General features: G+C 36.6%; 1 pseudogene; it reads left to right on the top strand.

Annotated features, from left to right (window-relative positions):
• Positions 1-13,929: 13,929 nt before the first annotated feature.
• LOC132413609 (myb/SANT-like DNA-binding domain-containing protein 7) lies at positions 13,930-15,157 on the top strand (annotated as a pseudogene).
• Positions 15,158-19,450: the final 4,293 nt, after the last annotated feature.

Here is a 19,450-nt window from a genome sequence, read left to right on the forward strand (position 1 = left end):
GCACTGAAATTGAAACTGTGATTCAAAATCGTTCAACAAACAAAAGAACAGGACTAGATGGCTTCACAGATGAATTCTGTCAAACATTTAGAGAAGAGCTAACACCTATCCTTCTCAAATTCTTCCAAAATTTAGCAGAGAGAGGAACACTCCCAAACTCATTCTATGAGGCCACCATCACCTTGATACCAAAACCAGACAAGGATGTCACAAAGAAAGAAAACTACAGGCCAATATCACTGATGAACATAGATGCAAAAATCCTCAACAAAATACTAGCAAACAGAATCCAACAGCATATTAAAAGGATCATACACCATGAACAAGTATGGTTTATTCAGGAATGCAAGGATTCTTCAATATATGCAAATCAATCAACGTGATACACCATATTAACAAATTGAAGGAGAAAAACCCATATGATCATCTCAATAGAAGCATAGAAAGCTTTCGACAAAATTCAACACCCATTTATGATAAAAAGCCTGCAGAAAGTACACACAGAGGGAATTTTCCTCAACATAAAAAAGGCCATATATGACAAACCCACAGTCAACATTGTCCTCAATGGTGAAACACTGAAACCATTTCCACTAAGATCAGGAACAAGACAAGGTTGGCCACTCTCACCACTCTTATTCAACATAGTTTTGGAAGTTTTACCCACAAATAAGAGAAGAAAAGGAAATAAAAGGAATCCAAATCAGAAAAGAAGTAAAGCTGCAGATGACATGATACTATACATAGAGAATCCTAAAGGTGCTACCAGAAAACTATGAGAGCTAATCAATTAATTTCTTAAAGTAGCAGGGTACAAAATTAACACACAGAAATCTCTGGCATTCCTATACATTAATGATGAAAAATCTGAAAGTGAAATTAAAAAAACACTCCCACTTACCATTGCAATAAAAAGAATAAAATATCTAGGAATAAACCTACCTAAGGAGACAAAAGACCTGTAAGCAGAAAATTATAAGACACTGATGAAAGAAATTAAAGATGATAAAAATAGATGGAGAGATATACCATGTTCTTGAATTGGAAGTATCAACATTGTGAAAATGACTCTAGTACCCTAAGAAATCTACAGATTCAATGCAATCCCTATAAAATACCACTGGCATTTTTCACAGAACTAGAACAAAAAAATTCACAATTTGTATGGAAACACAAAAGACCCCGAATAGCCAAAGCAATCTTGAGAACGAGAAACGGAGCTGGAGGAATCAGGCTCCCTGAGTTCAGACTATACTACAAAGCTACAGTAATCAAGACAGTATGGTACTGGCACAAAAACAGAAATATAGATCAATGGAACAGGATAGAAAGCCCAGAGATAAACCCATGCGTATATGGTCACCTTATCTTTGATAAAGGAGGCATGAATGTACAGTGGAGAAAGGACAGCCTCTTCAATAAGTGGTGCTTGGAAATCTGGACAGCTACATGTAAAAGTATGAGATTAGAATACTCCCTAACACCATACACAAAAATAAGCTCAAAACAGATTAAAGACCTATATGTAAGGCCAGAAACTATCAAACTCTTAGTGGAAAACATAGGCAGAACACTCTATGACATAAATCACAGCAAGATCCTTTCTGACCCACTAGAGTTTGACCTCCTAGAGTAAGGGAAATAAAAACAAAAATAAACAAATGGGACCTAATGAAACTTCAAAGTTTTTGCACAGCAAAGGAAACCATAAGCAAGACCAAAAGACAACTCTAAGAATGGGAGAAAATATTTGCAAATGAAGCAACTGACAAGGGATTAATCTCCAAAATTTACAAGCAGCTCATGCAGCTCAATAAGAAAAAAAGAAACAACCCAATCCCAAAATCGGCAGAAGACCTAAACAGACATTTCTCTGAAGAAGATATACAGTTTGCCAACAAACACATGAAAGAATGCTCAACATCATTAATCATTAGTGAAATAAAAATCAAAACTACAATAGGATATCATCTGACACCGGTCAGAATGGCCATCATCACAAAATCTAGAAACAATAAATGCTGGAGAGAGTGTTTAGAAAAGGGAACCCTCTTGCACTGCTGGTGGGAATGTGAATTGGTACAGCCACTATTGTGAACAGTATGGAGGTTCCTTAAAAAACTAAAAGTAGAGCTACCATATGACCCAGCAATCCCACTACTGGGCATATACCCTGAGAAAACCATAATTCAAAAAGGGTCATGTACCAAAATATTCATTGCAGCTCTATTTACAATAGCCAGGAGATGGAAGCAACCTAGGTATCCATCATCAGATGAATTGATAAAGAAAATGTGGCACATATATACAATGGAATATTACTCAGCCATAGAAAGAAACAAAATAGAGTTATTTGTATTGATGGACCTAGAGTCTGTCATACAGAGTGAAGTAAGTCAGAAAGAGAAAGACAAATACCATATGCTAACACATATATATGGAATCTAAGAAAACAAAAATGTCATGAAGAACCTAGGGGTAAGACAGGAATAAAGACACACCTACTAGAGAATGGACTTGAGGATATGGGGAGGGGGAAGGGTAAGCTGTGACAAAGTGAGAGAAAGGCATGGATATATATACACTACCAAACGTAAAATAGATAGCTAGTGGGAAGCAGCCACATAGAACAGGGAGATGACCTCGGTGCTTTGTGACCACCTAGAGGGGTGGGCTAAGGAGGGTGGAAGTTAGGGAGACACAAGAGGGAAGAGATATGGGAACATATGTATATGTATATCTGATTCACTTTGTTATAAAGCAGAAATTAACCCACCATTGTAAAGCAATTATACTCCAATAAAGATGTAAATAAATAAATAAGTTAATTTTGAGATAGGAAACTGAGAATTGGGTAAGGAGGATGGAGTCAAACTTATATAACGTTGTGTATATTGGCAGCATTTTGAAACTGATAGATTTATTTTGGGGAACCAACCAGGACAGGGCTGAGCTGCATGAAAGAAGGATGTTCACATAAATCTCTTCCTGTTGTGCCTGTTTACATTTCTGAGAATCACTGAGACATGACTACTATAAGGAAGAGACAAGAGCTAAACTTTGGAACTTAAAAAACGAGCAAAACCGACTGCATGTATGTTCAAAACACCACTACCATGCTACTCCTTGTTTTAACTGGCTTGTTTAATGGATTACTATGTAAAGTATCATAATTCCTAATTCCAGAATCTAATTGTTTAGTAAGATTTGGTTAGACTGAATAAGTGAGTCAGAATAGTCTATCTATAATTTTACCACTAAGTGTACTCCAGTGATTTATGTTAAAAAAAACAAAGTTAGCTTTTCCTGTTGCTTCTCACAAGGGAATGTACAGATTACAAATAATGATATTCACTTCCATAAATGACAAACTGCTATTTATTAGTTGTATAATAAGCACATTATGGCAAATCACTAAAATTTGATACTCATAGAAGTTTAGGGTTAATTTAAGTCTATACTTTGATACATCCTAAGGTGTGGAAGGCTGCTCAATGCTTGACAACATTGCAAAGCTTTGCTAGTTATTTATACATAAAGATACTTGAAAACTCCAATAACTGTAGGAATCTTGCTTTGTTAACATCTCTGCCACTGGTGTTTTGCGCTGGTTATTATTATTTTTTTAATTTTTGGCATGCAAATATTATTGACTTTTGCCTTATTAGTATAACTTTAGATTGCTGAAGTCTTTATGGTAAAAATTATTGTATTGTAATTCATGTTTGTATCAGTAATGTTTTGTCTTTAAAATTATCTAATATGTGGCTGTTAAAGCATGTGTGTATTATAGTTTAAATACAGGTAATTCACACTACTCATTTCTAACCTAAGTGCATTAAATTTTTTATTGTTCCAGTTAAAATATATCAGTCAATTTTTTAAAATAGAATTTATTATTTAGAGCAGTTTTAGATTTATAGCAAAATTGAGTTCACATATGTCACCTTCCCCCGCACAATCATAGACTTTCCTACTGTCAACATCCCACATGAGATAGCTACACTTTTTACATTTGATGGGCCAACATTGATACATAATTACCACCAAACTTCATAGTTTACACTAGCGTTTACTTCTCGTGTTGTATGATATTTGGGTTTTAACAAACATATGACAACATATGTCCACCATTATAGTTTTATGCACAATGGTTTAAATGCCCTAAAAATTCCCTGAGCCCTACCTTTATCCCTTCTCCCCCACAAACTCCTGGAAGCCCCTATATTTTTACTGTTTCCATAGTTTTATCTTTTCCAGCTATGGCTGGAGTTGTACAGTATGCAGCCTTTTCAGATTGGCTTCTTTTACTCAGTGATATGCTTTTAAGGTCTCTCCATGTCTTTTCATGTCTTGACAGATACATTTTAGTGCTGAATAATATTTCTTTATGAATACACAGCAGTATATTTATCAATTGGCATACTGAATGATATCCTGGTTTCTTCCAAGTTTTGGTAATTATGAATAAAAGGGCTATACACATCTTTGTGCAGATTGTTATGTGGAGGTAAATTTTCAACTTATTTGGGTAAATACCAAGGAGTGTGATTGCTGGATCATATTATAAAATCATGTTTAGTTTTGTGAGAAATCGCCAAACTGACTTCCAAAGAACCATTTTACAACCCCTCCAGCAATTAATGATAATTTCTGTTACATCCTCACCAGAATTTGTTGTTGTCAATGTGTTAGACTTTAGTATATGTATTTTGATCCATTTCATATTTTTTCTGAAGGTCTATTTTTAGATTTACATTTTTGCCTGTGGATGTCAAACAGCATTTATTGAAAAATGTATCCTTTCTTCATTGAATTTGCCTTTGCTCATTTGTCAAAGATCAGTTGAAAATATTTCTGTGGATCTATTTCTGGGCTCTCTATTCTGGGCCATTGATTTAGTTGACTATTCTTGTTGATGTGATGGATTACATTAATTGATTTTCAGAAATTGAACCTGCTTGAACACCTGAAATAAATCCCACATAATTATAGTGTATAATTCTTTCTATATATTGCAGGTTTAATTTTCTGCTATATTGCTGAGGAGTTTTGCATTTGTGTTTATGAAATGTATTGGTCTTTAGATTTCTTTGCATGTACTGTCTTTGGTTTTGGTATTAGGGTAATGCTGATCTCAAAGAATGGGTTAGTAAGTATTCCTTCTACTTTTATCTTCTGGATGATATTGTTGGAAATTAGTATAATTACTTATTTAAGTGTTTGGTTAGAGTTCACCTGTGAACTCATCCAAGACTGGTGCTTTCTTTTTTGTAATGTTATCAATTATTAGTACAACTTCTTTAATATATATAGTCCTATTTAGATTGTCTATTTCTTCTTCTGTAAGTTTTAGTAGATTGTGTCTTTGAAGAAATTGTTCCATCTCAAACTTGTGAGCATAGTGTTGTTCATAATATTCCTTTACTATTTTTTGTCCATGTGATCTGTATTGATAGACCCCTTTCATTTCTTATATTAGTAGTTATGTCTTCTCTTGTCTTGGGTACCCAGGATAGAGGCTTATGATTTTATTGCTCTTTTTACAGAGCCATCTTTATTTTCTATGATTTTTAAATTGATTTCTTGTTTTTAATTTCACTGATTTCTCCTCTAATTATTATTATTTTATCCTACATCCTTTAGATTGAATTTTATTTTCTTTTAGTCATAGTTTTTGCAGTCTGAGAAGGAGGAAGAATGATTTTCTTGTGATCTCCCTGCCTCAGCTAACTATTTTGTTCAAATAAATTTGAGAAATACTAAGGTAGATGGTCACCTTCCAGTTGTCCAAAAGAAAAATTTTAAAGTCTGATAGTTTTATTAAAATTAAACAAAGAGATAATTAAGTTGGCTAGTTGAGAATTTCCATTATATATAATTAGATTTAATGAAATTAATACATTAATTTGTTAAACATATGAACTTAGTGCAGAAGAACAAGGGTAACTGAACATGATCCAATCTTTTGCTCTTAAATAAAGTTCCAATTACTCTTAAGAAACAATATAGTGAGAAAGTCAATAACTAATCAAATAATCATGAAAATACACATAAAATTATTGTGTTTAATTTGTTCACTGGTTTACCCCTATTGCTTAGCACAGTATGTGGTAGAAAATACTCAATAAATGTTGAATAAACTAGTTAGCAAATAAAACTGCAGTATGGGTTATGAAATCAGGTCATCGGATTCTGTGAGAGTACATAACAGGAATAAATTATGTTCAAAACTAACATGGGTGGTTCAAGAAGATTTTCTGTATGAAACAGTGCTTGAACTGAAGTCTAAGAAATGAAGCAGGGTAAGAGGTGAGAGACATTCCAGATGGATAAGTCTATTCTACATGTACAACAACCCTGTGGATGGAGAGAACATGACCATAAGAATTGTAACATGGCCAGTACACCACAAGAACACAGAACAGGGAGTGGGTGAACATGAAAATGATGAAATGGAAGGTAGGAAACCATCTACCTTGGATTTTCTAGACATTGTTAGATATTTTGTTATTAGACATACACGCTATTTATTTTCAAAGAATAGAAGCAAGTGACTGCAATTTTCATAGTACATAACCTATTTTTAAATCATAATTTCTTGGTAATATAATGTGTAAAATTTAATATAATACATCATTCCTATCATGACAGAAATAGAACATAGGGAATATATCTGCCCCAGCAATGAAATTGGAGACAAAGGTGAAAATAAGCCATGAAGTGATTATAAGGAAATGAAAAAGCTGTTCATGATTCATTGTGGAAGTGACTTACAAGCTCTTATTTCAGCTGGTTGCAGTATGTTATATTGAACTGGCAGGAAACATCAAATTGTCAAATCAGAATCTCAGAAATTAGACATCTTTTTAGAGTATCCAGCTTTACTCATAAGTACAAATATACATATAATAAAATGTATAGGCAAAGCACAAGGTATTGAGATATGTGATGTGGTTTCCTAGGACCTTTTTTTTTTCTAATACTGGACACATGCTTTCTGTTCCCAAGTAACAGATGCATTCTCTGTGTGAGGTTGACATGTCATTTCATACACTGGGGATCATTTAACTTTTGAAACACCTCCACGTTATACCCCAGATGGTCAACTAGCTTATGTGACATTTTTCAGGTCCACCCACAGGAGGAGGATCACAGACACCCTGTATTTGGCATGCCTGAGTTAGGAGTAGGAGTCCTTAGGTACCCATCCAGCTGCACTATCCTAACATCAATTCCCACAAGTTTCAAAATTGTTTTCCATTTTCCTCACTGAGAATCAAACCCTTCCTGAACCAATCTAGTGCCTGGAATCATAATAACATGAACTGCTCTATTTAGCTCTGTTTCCATCAAGTTGTGGTCTGTTGAAATGCTCCTAACAAAAGATAACACCCAAATTTTGTCTTTTCCTAGAAGCTACTGTTGATACTACTCTCCTGCCTCCCCCCACCCTGTTCCGGTTCAACATATTAGATTCCCTAAGAAGTCATTGCAGCAAACCAGGTCAAGCTTATGCTTCCCATGACATTTTGGTCACTGCTTTGGGGTGTCAATCTCTTGCCTTAGGGTCCAGATTTATGACCACAGTCATTTTTCTGACCCTTAGACTTCCTTTATTATTTCTCCCCTTTTAGCCTGTCTTGACTAGGAATTCCCAGCTTAGTGCAGTCTTAGTCAACTATCTTTCTCTTTCCAAAATTGAAAGTACTTTTATATAAGGGCCAATTTAACCAAATAAAAGATTGTAGAATTACTGAGTAAGTATTTAAGTTAGAATGGTAAAAATGATAATTGATTCACTCTTTACATTGCCTGCTCAGAAGTAGGAGAAAGAAAATTTATCTTGAAGAATACTGAAAAATTTATATGCAAGACAGTGTTCTATGTTCCATGAATAATAGAAAAAATGAAAATACATGATTTCTGTTTTGATACTCTGAAAATAACAATTGTAACACTCCTTGAGTTCCATATTTGCATTCTTTCTTTAGAAAGATAAATTAATAGATTGTGCTTATATTTTCAGGTGATTTCTGATATAATAATATTATAAAATGATTTGTTAAACAATATCTGTTTCAAATATTCTTTTTCAAAGCCAAAAAATGTGTTACTAGAACGTGGGTACTTCTACTACAATCTTCCTAAGATTGAATTTAATATCACTATAAAATAACTAAAAGTAGATAAAATCTGGTCATATATAATATATTAAAAATCAGACTATTTGTGTTCACTTTCTTAAAAATAGGAACTTCCATATTTTTCAGAGAGCATTTGTCTTTTTGAGTTTGTCTGAATAAATTCAGACACACTTGATGATTCAATCTCTCTAAGCAGAGAAGCTCCGGTATCCAGGGAAACCAGTCTGGGTGGCCAGGACCTAAAGTTAAGACAGGAGGGGCCCTGCTATCTGGGATGTAAGGAAGCAATCTGCTAGCCTTCTCTTTTAGTCAAGACTTCTTTTTGTCTGTGATGCCTCCTGACCAATCTGGAAACACACCTATGCCCTTAGTCATGTTTGTTATCTATCACCTTACTGTCTGTAGCCACAATCCACCCATGGAGATGACAGTCACAATCAAAAGCAAACTTTTTCAGATCTGCACTGGTGTCCATGGTTCCACATGCCAGCAAGGAAACTACAGAAGGAACAGCAGTTATCTCTTGAATCACAGTGAGAAACTTCTGTGATCTTCACTTAGCAGCTGCTTTCTCAGAGTTACTGAGCCAAAAAGACTGGCCCATGTTTAATATAGTGTGAGAATTTAAGTTCCAGAATCAGAATGACTGGTTTGAAATCTTGACTTTGCCATTTGTCACCTGTCAAGATCTTACTGAATTACTTAACCATGTTGAGGCTCTGTAACCTTATCCAATAAATAAGGGTAACTATAGAGGCTAATTTAGAAATGTTGGGTGGATTAAATAAGAAAATGTATCTAAAGGGTTTATTATGGTGTGGGAATAAAATAATAACTACTTAGTAATGACACCTGCTAGTATTTTTGTGATGTGCTCACCCCTTCTCTTCTTTGACTTCTGAGTATACAAAAAATGTACATGTACGGAGCTAAATGTATTGGAGAATATGTTTTATGACAAAGGCTAAATTATATTTTCATGATATTATGCAAATCTTAGGTGTGAGATTTGCACTGTCTGCTGTGTCTACAGAAACAAAAGAGCAAGATAATGGAGTCTTTGAACAAATTTCAAGTCTGTTCACATGGTCCTAGGATGAGGCTGTGGACTTGACTCTCTCACTTAGCCTTGGCAGTAGATAGGGAGATAAATGCTCTGTCCTTTCTGCTTAGTTCTTACCTAGTCTTGATTGCCCAGCTCATAACTTGGGTAAGAGTCTTTACCAGTTCTTGATTGAGAGAAGAATGAAAAGAGAGCATATGACTCCATCTTGGAAAGGAAATGTCCTGATTCTTATTAATCCATGCAGCAAGAAGAGCAAGAAGAATGAGGGAGAGGAAGGTAGTGTGTTTTAAATGATACTTGATGTCTAATAAAGTGAACCCTCTATAATTCTAATAAGTCATGACCCAGTGGGTGTCAGTTTCTGAAACATCCACTCCTTTATAAAGGTGATGATAAAAAGCTCCCTTCCCAATGTTCTCTGCATAGGGAATGAATATTTCCTTTCTTAGATAAACCAAGACAGCTTCTTAAATGAATAGGCATAAGCCTCTTCTTTCCTCTAATCACACATAGATAGATGGATAAGTAGATTATTGTAATTATCATCATCTCATCATTATAGTTATTACAATTTTAATTACTTACCTGATTAACTGCAATTCTTACTTTGATCGTTCATTCCAGGACAATTCTGAAAAAAAAAAAAACAACACAGAATTTCATCTATCACTGAAAAATAATGAGAAAAATTAAAGTCATTGGTGGCCAGAGTTCCTTCCTCCATTTTCTATGAAACATTCCATGATTGCCATCAACATGGGCTTTGCAGACACAATGTGATCCTGTCAACCATCTGTCACTCTGCTTGTGCCCTCAATCAGGGCAAGTCTACCAAGCTTTGCTCTTACAAACCATTCATTTTCCTTTTCATTACTGCCACTATAAAGTTGTTGACCTAAAACAAATAGACTGCCAGTTATTTCTCTAGCAAAAATGGGTTTATTCAGGATCAGTAGAGAGTTGCAATTCAGGGTCTGCAACCATGATGAGCCATGTGCAACTTCCCAGCACAGCAAGGGAAGGAAAACTCTCTTATAGTGGAGAAAAGGAAGTTGGGGGAGGGGGGGGGGGCTACTGTAAAAAAGGAGTCTATACCTTTTCATTGGCTGGGTTGTTTCCAGGAAAAAGAGGAGTCCTTCTTCTTCCCGTTGGATTATGTTATCTTTGCAGGGCATAAGAGTTCCCCCTTCTGGTCTGCTGACCCTATTTAATTGAGGTTTATTAATTTTTTATAAACACACATTTGAAATATAAACAAGGTTTTATTATCTAGAAAAAGGAAATTCTGCTAGAAATTGAAAGATGGCATAAATTGTAAAGTAAATGCTTATTTTATATTGAGCCCTCTGTTTAAAAGTATGTCAATTAAAATATCACTCAACATCTAATCACATCAACTGTGAGATTAAAATAAAGGTTTTAATGTAAGTCCATGTTTGAATTACTGAAATGCAATACATCATATATAGTATATAATATGTATGGTTATATCTGGCTGTGCATATCATTATTACTATCTGAATATAAATTAATGATATTAGTCCCCATCTACTTAAGTAATACAAATGCTAATTGAGCATACACTCTTCACCAGCTACATTTTTCAGAATGAATAGAAACTTGTCCACATAAATTATCTTTGTAGGAATCACTCTCCCTATTTGGGGAGATATTTCAATAAAACAACAGTCTGAAGAAAATCAAGAACGTTTGGTTGGTGACATTACAATAGTTCATGCAGTGCAGGAGGTTTGGAAACAAGCAAGAAAATAAAAGAGGTAAAGCAGGTGATGAGATAAAGCACCATTTCTTCCAACAATAAGGTATCCTGAATTTCAGTACTTGGTTATACAATGCACTGACCTTAAAAGCAGCAACTATTCTGCTACTATGTTAGTTACAGACATTTTCTGTGCCCTGTTTTGTTCTGCTGTTTTGGTGAAAGAAGGTGAAATATTTATTTTATTACTAGAAAGTAGAATGGTCTGTTAATCCCTGAAATTTGCCTTGTTTAGTAAAATTAAAAAGTTATATTTTTATTTAAAATATTAACTAAGCCAAATTTTACTGTTTTATGTGTTCATTAAAAAAATAAGTTACTGATTGAAACATGCATTTATAAATTATAAAGCAGTAAGTAAAGTTTGTTCTAATTAAAAAATATACAATATGTTTAATAGTATGGGTTCTACTATTTAAATAATGCTCATGGTGAAATGAAGAATCAAGAAATCAACTAATGAATGTGGTGAAGGGTGTGGTTAATGGATTTTACAAATTTCTCGGTCTTGAACTCATTTAAGAATGAAATTTCAACATTTTTATACCCAGGGCCAGAGACTTGTGAAGTCCTTAATTAATTTGTTTTTTCAACAGCTTTTTTTTTTTTTAAGCTCTATGATGATCTAGATGGTTACTTTTCTTCTAAAATCTTGAGGAATCCATAGAACCTCTGCTAACTTTCTATGAGGAAAAGGATAAAGCTAACTGAAAAAAAAAAAAACCTGATTTTTATTCCCTATACATTTGAATTATTTATTGTCAGCATGGTTTTCCACTACATTTTGACCATGTACAATATATAAACATTTCTGCCTTTGATAAGCTGACTTACCAAACTAAAATTCTATCTAGCATCATATTTGTTCTGAACATCTTTTGTGTATACATTTATATTTTATGGTAAACTCAGTATAAAACTTTTTAATTAAACAATTTGAACACATGCATGTGTATATATCAAACAATTTTCAGATTTTTGCATTTGACAGTGAAAACTGAATGCTATTTTTGGAGAGCTCCATGACAAATGAGCTCTTAATTGTGCTATGTTCCATGAATTCTGGACTCCATTTAGATGGTACCCAGATCTCTTTAAGTAAACTCAAATGAAAAAACAGAAAGAATTAAGCAATTAATAGCCTGGTTATAAAAAGATTGTCTGATTTAACATTAATTGTAGTTAACATTATTAATAGTTTATTTATAAAATTTAATACTTAAAATGGCTATAAATTAGCTGTCCATTTCCCTCTTTTTAAATATGAGGGAACTGAACCATATAGGTAGAGAGTATTAGAGACTATATGTTAAACCTATGTATTTTAGATCTAAAGACTACATTCTTCACTATGACAATGTGTTGATTTAATATGCTTAGAAAGCATATGCATAATAATTCACCTCTCTGTATTATTTGCCCATGACCACTCTATAGGTACCCTTCAAACAGCTTATACATATAACAGTGTTTATTTAACTGTACTTAAAGTGCATTCAATTAAATTACGACAACACTGAGAAAATACATTTGGCTCACAATTTCAAATTATACTCAAAAGAAAGATATGTTACATGTTTTTCTCCCTCAAATATGATATCTTAATTTTCCTTTATCAGAATAATTTTCTTCTTATAACCAGTGTGCTTTGAGATGGCTATCTGGTTTGTAGCTAACGTATCTTGTTCATAGATAATTACTGTGTGGTAGGATAACATTCAGGATTTGTTTTTTAAGGCAAGAGTAATTAAGTAAGTCACAAATCTTATAACTTAAATTACCATTTAAACATAATGTTATAACAATAAAATATATTTTAAAAAGTGAAAACAAATAAAAATTATTTTGTTTATAATTCTATTAGCATACGATAATGACATTTTTTAATTTTCCATTTTGTTTTCTAAATTTTATTAATTATAAAAATGTTATTCTTTTATGTCATTGCAAAACTGTCTTTCATATTGCTTACATGTAAATGTTCAGTCATGTCACTATATGTAAGTAGGAATTTTCAGCAGTTACTACACGCCTAGGAATTCTAGGCATCTTCATGTACTCAGCTATCCTGGCTTCCCGTTTTGCAGTGTGTTCTAATAGTAATGTTGATGGTTCAGAGGTGAAACTGATTTAATCCAAAATGTCAATATTACTATTTAAGATTAGCTTTTTATAGAGAATTGGTATGTTTAATGCTACCCACCAATAATAGTTTGTTTCTTTGTACTGTCAGGACCCAATGTAGTATGATTTGTTTGAGAAAAGAGGTTATTATCTTACTTGCATTTATTTCAACTGCTCCATGCTTCAAAATCTAATCATTTTTCACACTTACTCAAAAAAAATTTTTTTTAATCCTAAACACTTCATATATCTATACAAACAAAGAGGAAAAGAAAATAAATCATTAGTAAGCAAGCGCAAAATAATCTATCACATACTAGAAATTCCAAGGACTATTCTCCAAAATATAGTATTAATAAATCTAGGGCCGGGCACTGTTGTGGTGCAGGGGCCACTCATTACTGCTACCGCCATCTCTGCCACCTCATGGCGGCCATCGGGGTTCACCTAGGCTGCACAACATCCTGTGCAGCCATCTATAAGGGTGGCCGGGCTGATGTGGTTGCCAATGATGCAGGTGACAGAGTTACTCCAGCTGTTTTTGCTTACTCAGAAAATGAAGAGGTTGTTGGATTGGCAGCAAAACAAAGTAGAATAAGGAATATTTCAAATACAGCAATGAAAGTAAAGCAGATCCTTGGCAGAAGCCAGAAATGCAGTCCTTGGACCTGGCTTTTCAGCAATTAGCCCTGAGAGGGAAGAATCGTCTGGCTCCTGGAGATAGACCAGAGCACACAGAGCCTCCCCACAACTTCAGATCAGCACCTTGCTGCCAGGAGCCTCCTCCAGCTAGCCTTCCTTCGCAGTCCGCTATGGCCACTTCCAATAGCAGTGCGGGCATCCAGTGGTCCAGACAGGAGACACAGACGCTTCTCTCCATACTAGGCAAGGCACAGTATATTCAGTGCCTCCAGACCATACATCACAATGCAGACATCTACCAGGCTGTGTCTAAGCAGATGCAGCAGGAAGGCTTCTGCTGCACTGAGCATCAGTGCCACTCCAAGTTCAAAGTCCTGAAGGCATTATATTTAAAGGTCTATGTGGCCCACGACACAAGTATGGGTGATCCACCACACTGTCCCTTTTATAGATACGTTGGATCACCTTCTCGGAAATCAGATAGTGACTGACACAGGAAACTTAATGGAGGAGGCTGCTTGGGCCCAGCACTGTGATCAGAACTTGGTGGCCTCTGCCATCCCAGGGGAAGAGGGAACCAGCATTCTGGGAACAAAAAGGACTCAGGCAGCAAATCATCAGCCTATCTTGAAAACAGTTAAAGAATCAGATGAGGATTGTCAACTGAGGATCAGTGACCAGATGAGAGAAACCAGTGACCTTGAGGACTCCTGGGATGAATCCTTGGGTGCAGGGTGCTCTCAAGGAATCCCCAGCTAGAGTAGCTCCCACCACCTTTTCAGTGGTGCAGCTGCTCCCTGTCAGAGCAGCCCCATGACCAGACTGGGAGTGTCTGGTGAGCCCAGCCCCTGCACAAGCTCCGGCCGAAACATTCCCGGGGTGGCCTCGGCATGGCGGCCTCCAGTCTCCTCCTCCAGAGTTCCTTTTGTTTCTGGTGGGGGTGGGTCTTTGACCAGTGAGCCCCCTCCCAGGTGGGCAAGGTGAAGAAGGTGGTCAGTGGCCAGGACTATTGCAGCCAAGTTGGCAGAAAACAGGAGATTGGCACGAGAACTTTCAAAGTGGGAGGAAGAAAAATTGGACTGGCTGATTGCCATTGGCGAGGAGGCCAGTGCTCAGCAGGACCCTGCCAATGAGCTGTGCAGGGATGCTGCGGTCGCGGTTAGACACTCGGCCACAGCGGTAGAAGAGGCAACCGGTGCTTTTCAGATAGGGCTTGAAAAGTTTCTTCAGAGGTTAATTTCAAACACCAAAAGTTATTTGATCACACAAGGCTGTATTTCCTTCTCTGGCAGGGCTCCTTCTGAGGTCCTTCTGAGGCCCGGGTCCAACAGCTGCTTTCTGGTACCCTGGCTCCTTTCTCGTGTCTTCAGAAAAAAAAAACAGTGGATGGACCATTAAGGTGCAGACAGGTAGGAATATACTTGCTTCTCCCAAGAGTCTCTACTAGTTGAAAGGCCTTTCAGAAACATGAGTGGTGGCCTGGTGCAATGGAAGTAGCCAAGTCCAGAGAGCTAGTTAGCCCTGGCTTCATCACTGATGCGCGACAATTTAGTTTACCTCTCAACACCAGTTTCCTCGGCTGTTAAAAGGGGGCAACCTGCCTACCTCACAGGGTTGTTGCGAGGATCAGATGGCTTAAATAGATGTGAAAGGATTTAAAAGTTTAAAAGCACTATACACATGGAAGTTATTAAAGCATATGACCCTGGCCGAGATCAGGCTAGGGTGAGGCACAAGATATAGGGTGAGCTGACAAGATATAGAATTAAGGTTGTATACCAAGACCTCATTGCTTGAATCTACTAGTTTACCTTGACTGCTTCCTGGAGTTTACAATCTTCATTTCTTTAAATCTCTCTTTAGCTCATTAGGCTAATATAGACACAACATGTATTAATACATTTATCTCTTATATTTTCACTGCTTTGTCTGTGACATGCTCACTAGCAAACACTCAATAGTCAAACCATATTCCCCTCCATTTTACTAGTCCTTAGTCTCTTAACACTATGGATATAATTCAGAACTGACAGGGAGCCATAGTCGTGTGTTTGGTTCATGTTAATCTTTGATATAATAAGAAATTGGCTGTCTTATAAAATATTACATGTTAGTAAATTCTTTGCATTCCATATTTTTTAGATTCCTTGATTATGCATAATTATATATCTTTAGTTTTGGTTTACCATTTTGACATCGTGGAAACAATTTGGATTATATAAGTTTCCCAAATGCTTTTAGCTAATTTTGTTTTTCTCTGTTAGCCTTTTTTCTGCCTAGTATGTTACAGAAGGCAAGCCCTAGAAAAGTCTTTTCTTCTAGGGAATTTTCCAAAGTCACTTTTTCTTACAAGATATAGACAGAAGTTCACCTCGTTAATGGCATATGATGGAATAGAACAGCTTTGGGAACAGTTGGGAGGTGTGGATAAGGATAAGTTACCTGCAATAGGTAACTCTTTGTAAGCACCAACCCTCCACAAATCCATTCCCTTTTCCCTCCAAAACACATACACTTCCTAGAGGAGGTATGATGGTGTTGAGCCATGCTTCCAAATTACTCTAGAAGGGAAGCCATTTACCAGCCATCGTTAACGTAACTTAAAGCTCTTAGTGGTTATTTAGTACTTTCAGAAAGTACAAAAAGGAGACTTGGAATTTAAAAAGCTTTCCTCTAATCAAGAGGCTGAAAAAATGTGCAGGCATGTTGGGAGAGGTTTTATTTTATATTTTGCCAACTTGATTGCTTACCTAAATGCTGGAAATACCAATGCTGGAGAAATGGTCCAAATCACAGTGGGAACATACTGGAAGCAGGAATAGATGGCAAGCTTCTCTGATGAATGGGCAATTATGTTGAAGCAGCATGAGGTAGAACACACTGGAGTCTAGTCAGAACCCCCAGATTCTAATGCTGCCATAGTTCGTTACATTGAGCAAATCACTTGCCCTTTTTGTGCCTCAGTTTCTTTATCTCTAAAATGAGAGGTTCGTACTAGACGACTTTTCTTGTACCTTCCAGTTCTAAAAAATTAGATGAATAGCATAACAAAAGGCAAAATGAAATTCTGATTGCAATATTTCCAGTCACAGCAGTGTATTAATGTATGTGAATTACTGGTAACAATTGTGTTTTAAGGAAGCGTTCTACGGTATTAATATTTATGAATGTACTCGTGAACTTCTATAAGCACCACACCCAGACACAGATTCCTTTCTTTAAAGGAGCATATGCTTAAGGCACGGAAGTGGAGATATATATATATATATATATATATATATATATATATATATATATTTTTTTTTTTTTTTTTTCTCAGTTGTTTTAGGACCTTACGTGGAGGGGTCCATGTCAGTTACAACTGGATAATGCTACTGTAGATAGGTAGACTTTCCAGAAAAACAGGAAAGGACTTGAACGAGTTAGGCCTGTACTATATTTATCTATTAATGGTAGCAAAGTACACAGGCAGGGATTTATTTGAGATAAGAGAAGTGCTAAAGAGCAGAAGTCAAGGTGAACTTTGGAGGTAGTAGCGTGCAGATCTAATGGGCAAGAGCAACTTTAAGGTTGAGAATAAAACTAAAGGGAAAAATCTTTAAAAAGTAAACAGGGGCTTCCCTGGTGGCGCAGTGGTTGAGAGTCCGCCTGCCGATGCAGGGGACACGGGTTCGTGCCCCGGTCCAGGAGGATCCCACATGCCACAGAGCGGCTAGGCCGGTGAGCCATGGCCGCTGAGCCTGCGCGTCCAGAGTCTGTGCTCCGCAACAGGAGAGGCCACAACAGTGAGAGGCCCACGTACCACAACAGTGAGAGGCCCACGTACCACAAAAAAATAAAAAAAAAAAAAAGTAAACAGGCCAAATCTTGTGAAGAGGAGGGAAGTCATAATAAGGGGAGGCTGTAGAGAAACAGGCCCAGAAATCCTGTCTGAGCTCTAGGCCCAGCCATGACCCCCTGTCAGTCTACAGGCAGGTCACTTCACCATTCTGTACCTCAGGCCCCTCACTTATCCAGTGGGAGGCTATCCCAGCTACCACACAGGAGCTGTGTGAGGGCCCAGTGGACAGATGAATGTAAAGACAGATGTTTCCAGACATAGTGGGCTGTGTACTGGGGGAAGAAGCCCTGTAGCACACGAGTGCTGGTGAGTGAGGGGCAGGGGCCTGCTGACTGCAAGGGACACTTCAGGAGGGGGGAAGAGGAGGAGGATGAAGGCCATGGTACTGTGGTAGGAGTGATGATCTGCCTCCTGAAGCCCTCAACGTAAATGGTGCTGTGTATGCCAACCTCTCACCACCCTCTGTCTCTCTGTCTTGTAACTTAATCCTAGTATGGAAGGATAAAATTTTTATCTGTCCCTTAAAAAAAAAAAAAGAAAAGAAAAGAAATCTAGTTAAAGAAAAATTGTCCATGAACGAAAATATTCTGCTTCAATAGAGATAATCTGACTGGGAAAGAAGTAAGAAGAATTCTTGGCTGATTCACACAGATAACTTCAAATTCAGATAAGCTAGAGCTATACTAATCAGAGAAGGCTTTGTGTCTATGAGTTAGTACCATTGAGATCAGGTGAAAAATGTAAAGAGAATACAGGGGTGAGTATTAGGTTATCTCAGGTCAGTTCCCCTAGAAATGTAGATAAATTAGAAAATACAATGGAAAATAAGTAAGACAGGATTAGCACTATGTCTGCCAAATATTAAATGTATTATATCTCCACAAAATAATTTGAAAAGTAGGGTACTAGCATAAGATCAAATGATGAAACTGACTTGAAAACACTATAATAGTTCATATCATATTCAAGAATTACATGAAATAAAGAATTATTGATCAATAAAGAAGAGCTATTGAGTAAATGAGTTTGTGTATAAATATATGCATTATAATATAAATACACCCAAATTAAAACCAACTGTGTTACACAGGTCAATATTAGAAATGAATAAAAATTCAAAAAATAATAAAAACATTTTGAATAGTTAATTAAAAATGTGAAGGACAAGAGATGATGTCAGCAAGATGGTGGAAAAGGAAACCACAGACCCTCCTTTCTACCACGAGGGCACCAATTCCACAATATGTAGACCAATTTCCTTTGTGAGCAATCAAGATTCCAGTTAAAAGGTTCCTGCACCCCTGGTGAGTTTGAAGCCACCTACACTGGCAGGAAAATCTGTGTACACTCTCACCATATTCCCTCCCTCTGGGACAGTGTGATATGATCAAGAGGATCAAGCTGCTTTCTGGGGAGGAAAAGAGAACATTGGGCAAAGTTCAAGGCTGACTTTTGATAGAGGGTGCTGCCTGAAGGACTGATTTCTGTCTCTCACATCTCAGCACACTGATTGGCCCACCATACCCTAGATGTCTGGGGACCACTGAGAACAAAAGAGAGCTGGCCACATGCTGCTGCTGCAGAGCACCTGCACTACAGCAGAGGAAGGCTGAGACAGCTCAGAGGCCGCTCCCAGGAGGGAGAAAGAAAAGAGTGGAGCATGTGTCCAGTGTTTTGGCTTTTTGAGGAATGCCTGAGGAACCAGTTCCATGTAGCCTGACTTGGGGTGCTGAGGGGACCTGACATACTTTAATACCTGCAGGCCATTGAGACCAAAAGATGAGTTGAGCAGCATGCTCATTAAATGAGAAACACAGTAATTAATATTTTATATAATTCAATCTTAGACT

Source organism: Delphinus delphis, chromosome 18 (genome assembly GCF_949987515.2).
Source record: "Delphinus delphis chromosome 18, mDelDel1.2, whole genome shotgun sequence".
NCBI lineage: Eukaryota > Metazoa > Chordata > Mammalia > Artiodactyla > Delphinidae > Delphinus > Delphinus delphis.